General features: G+C 38.6%; 1 protein-coding gene across 1 annotated transcript in view; it reads left to right on the forward strand.

The window, feature by feature from the left end:
- FMN2 (formin 2) overlaps positions 1–4,374 on the forward strand; it is a 784,241-nt gene that overhangs the window by 553,753 nt on the left and 226,114 nt on the right. The window lies entirely within an intron of this gene.

Genomic DNA, 4,374 nt, shown 5'->3' on the forward strand with positions numbered 1-4,374 from the left:
AATTTTGGTTTTCTTCTTTCTTCTTGACGAGGAGAGACCCGTTGTTGCATCTAGATGGCAGCTTCCTAGCTTTTAAGGTCCCAGTCGGGTAGCTAGTTCTTCTGGTCTCAGGGTCATATGGGCTGAGGTTCTAATTGCCTATTTGTCCTTTAAACTAACTGTTTCTATGTGCCTTTGACTTTCCTCATTCTTCTTTGTTCTGTAGGAAGAGATAGGAATAGTTGCATGTTAGATGACTGCTCATAAGCTTTTAAGACCTCAGTTGCTACTCGCCAAAGCAGGATGTAGAATAGTGTTTTTGTGTACTATGTTGTGCCAATTAAGCTTGATGTCCCCCAAAACCATGGTCTCAACCCTGTAGGCTCAGTGATTGGCATCCTTAAGAAGTCACTCCAACCTTTTTCCCTGTTCTGTAAGTATGTGGATATTTTTATAGCACATACAAATAAACACGTAGAAATATCATCAGTCATGGGTATTTTCCTGTTTGCCTTCCCACACCTCATCTTCTTGGCTATCAGCCTATGTATCCATCCATAGACTAGTGTCAAACAGAAATTTTATGAAATCCACTTTTAGGTGAAAACACTAAGGTTTTAAACCAGTCAATGTCCAGTTTGATTCCAGTTCCTTTGTATACAAAAGAATCACCTGGGAGTCTAGTTAAACTGTAGGTTCTGATTCAGTACATGTGGGTGGAAATGCACATCATCAACAGGGGTAGGACCAGAATGAACCTGTGTGAAGCTCTGGATAAAACTGAAGTCCAAAGTGGTTAGATATTTAATCCCAAATCACAAAGTTTTTTCAGTGGATGGCATAACTGGGATTTAACTGGGTTGACATGTGTGCTCGATTCCAAAACCAAAATTTCTTTCTACTTCAGTAACTATTTATTCAGCTACTAACTCATGCATCCCATAGCAGTTTGTTGCTGTGTCAGGCACTAGAAGTGCAAATGGCAATAAGTCAGATTTCCTCTCCTGAAGTAGTTCAGTTTAACAGGGCACGACAGACAGTTTTACAGATAACTTTGATATAGTTTGGTGGTTACTATTGAATATTGAGCACTTTCTTTATACGTCTCTTTTCTCTGATATATACCAAAAGCCAAACTCAATGACATCTAGTCAGTTCTGACTCACAGAGACCCCTATTGGATTTCTAGTCCTATAAATCTTTACAGAAGTAAATCACTCCAGCTTCTTCCACAGAGTGGCTGGTGGGTTTTAACCGCTAACCTTCTCATTAGCAGCCAAATGCCTTATCCACTATGCCACCAGAGCTCTTTCTGACATTGTTAGATTCTGTTGAGTCAGTTCTGACTCATAGCAACCTCATGTATAAGAGAACGAAGCACTGTCCAGTACTGTGCCAGCCTCACAATCCATACTCTACCTGATATCATTATAGCCACTGTGTCATTCCATCTCATTGAGGGCCTTCTCTTTTTTCATTGACCCTCCATTTTACCAAGCATAATATCCTTCTCCAGAGAGTGGTCCCTTCTGACAACATGACCAAAGTAAGTGAGATGAAGTCTGGCCATTCTCACTTCCAAGGAGCATTCTAGTTGCACTGCTTCCAGGACAGATTGTTCTTTTGGCAGTCCATGGTTCTTTCAGCATTCTTCACCAACACCACAACTCAAAAGCATCAACTCTTCTTTGGTCTTCCTTGTTCATTGTCCAGTTCTCACATGCATATGAGGTGACTGAAAACACCATGGCTTTGGTTAGGCATATCTTAGTCTTCAGGGAGACATCATTGCTTTTCACCACTTTAAAGAAGTCTTTTGCACCAGATTTACCCAGTGCAATACTTCGTCTGATATCTTGACTGCTGCTTCCATTGGTGTTGATTGTGAAACCAAGTAATATAAAATCTTTAAGCGACTTCAATCTTTTCTCCATTTATTGTGATGCTGCTTAGTGATCCAGTTGTAAGGATCATTGTTTTCTTTATGTTGAGATGTACTCAATACTGAAGTCTTTAATCTTCATCAGTATGTGATTCAGGTCATCTTCACTTTCAGCAAGCAGTTGTATCATCTGATAATTGCAGGTTGTTATGAGTCTCCCTCATATCCTGCAGCCACATTCTTCTTCGTATAGTCCAGCTTCTCAGATTATTTGCTCAGCATACAGACTGAATAAGTATGGTGAAAGAATACAACCCTGATGCACTCCCTTCCTGATTTTAAACCATGCCATATCCCCTTGTTTGTTTGAACGATAGTTTCCTGGTCTTTGTACTAGTTCCTGAAGAGCACAATCAAGTGTTCTGGAATTCCCATTCTTCTTAATGTTATCCATAATTTATTATGATCCACACAATTGAATGCTTTTGCATAGTCAATAAAACACAAGTAAACAACTTTCTGGTATTCTGTCCTTTCAACCAAGATCCATCTGACTTTAGCAATGATATCCCTTGTTCCATGTCCTCTTCTGAATCCAACTTGCATTTCTGGAATTTTTCTGTCAATATATTGTTGCTACTGTTTTTTAATTATCTTCAGCAAGATTTTACTTGTGTGTGCCATTAATGATATTGTTCAGTAATTTCCACATTCTGTGGGAACACCTGTCTTTGAAATGGGTACAAATATGGATCTCTTCCAGTCAGTTGGCCAGGTAGTTGTCTTCCAAATTTATTGGCATAGACAAGTGAGTACCTCCAGTTCAGCATCCATTTATTAAAATATCTCAGTGAGTATTCTGTCAATTCCTGGAGCCTTGTTTTTTGTCAGTTCCTTCAGTGCAGCTTCAAATTCTTCTTTCAATACCATTGGTTCTTGATTATATGCCACCTCCTGAAATGGATGAACACTGACCAGTTCTTTTTGGTACAGTGACTCTTTGTATTCCTTCCATCTTCTTTTGATGTTTCCTGCATTATTCAGTATTTTGTCCATAGAATCTTTCAGTATTGCAACTTGAGGCTTGATTTTTTTCTTCAGTTCTTTCAGCTTGAGAAATGCCCAGCATGTTCTTCCCTTTTGATTTTCTAACTCCAGGTCTTTGCACATTTCATTATAGTAATTGACTTTGTGTTTTCGAGCTGCTCTTTGAAATCTGTTCAGCTCTTTTATCTTGTCATTTCTTCAATTTGCTTTAGCTACTCTCCATTCAAGAGCAAGTTTCAGAGTCTTTTGTGACATCCATTGTTGTCTTTTCTTCCTTTCCTGTCTTTTGAATGACATTTTGCTTTTTTTGTGGATGATGTTCTTGATGTCTTCCACAAATTCTCTGGTTTTTGGTCATTAGTGTTGAACGCATCTAATCTTTTCTTAAGGTGGTCTCTAAATTCAGGAATGATATAATCAAGGTCATATTTTGGGTCTCATGGACTTGTTTTAATTGTTTTAAGTTTTAGCTTGAACTTGCATATGAGCAGTTGATGGTTTATTCCACATTCAACTCCTGGCCTTGTTTTGGCTGAAGATATTGAGCTTTTCCATCCTCTCTTTCCAAAGATGTTGGGAGCTCTGGTGGCATAGTCCCTAAGGCATTTGACTGCTAACCAGAAGGCTGGCGGTTCAAACCCACCAGCCAATCCTTGGAAGGAAGGTTGAGCAATCTACTTCTATAGTGATACTGCCTCGGAAACCCAAGGAGGGTTGGACACTATGAGTTGGATCTGACTGCATGGCAGTGAGAGTTGATCTGATTCCTTGTGCTTCACATGGTGAAGTTCATGTATAACGCTGTCATTTGTGTTGTTGAAAAAAGGTATTTGCAATGAATGAGTCATTGGTCTTTCAAAATTCTATCATGCGATTTCCAGCATTATTTCTGTCACCAAGGCCATATTTTCCAACTACCAGTGATTCTTCTTTGTTCATAACTTCTACATTCCAATCCTAAGTGATAATCAACACATCTTGATTGCATGTTTCATTGATTTCAGACTGCAAAAGTTGGTAAACATCTTCAATTTCCTCATCTTTGGCTTTGGTGATTGGTGAATAAATTTGAATAACAGTAGTATTAACTGGTCTTCCTTGTAGGTCTATGGATATTATCCTATCCCTGACAGCACTGTACTTCAAGATAGATCTTGAAACATTCTTTGTGACAATGAATGCCATTCCATTCCTCTTTAATTTGTCATTCACGGCATAGTGGATTATATAGTTGTCTGATTCAAGAAGGCCAATACCAGTCCATTTCAGCTCACTAATGCCTAGGATATCGATCTTTATGCATTCCACTTCATTTTTGACAACTTCTAATTTTCCTAGATTCATACTTCATGCATTCCATGTTCTGATTATTAATGGATGTTTTGTAGCTGTTTCTTCCCATTTTGAGTCATTCCACATCAGCAAATGGAGGTCCTGAAAGCTCTACTTCATCCACATTTTTTTTT

This window comes from Orycteropus afer, unplaced genomic scaffold (assembly GCF_000298275.1).
Source record: "Orycteropus afer afer isolate SDZICR_OR568_19922 unplaced genomic scaffold, OryAfe1.0 scaffold00096, whole genome shotgun sequence".
Lineage (NCBI taxonomy): Eukaryota > Metazoa > Chordata > Mammalia > Tubulidentata > Orycteropodidae > Orycteropus > Orycteropus afer.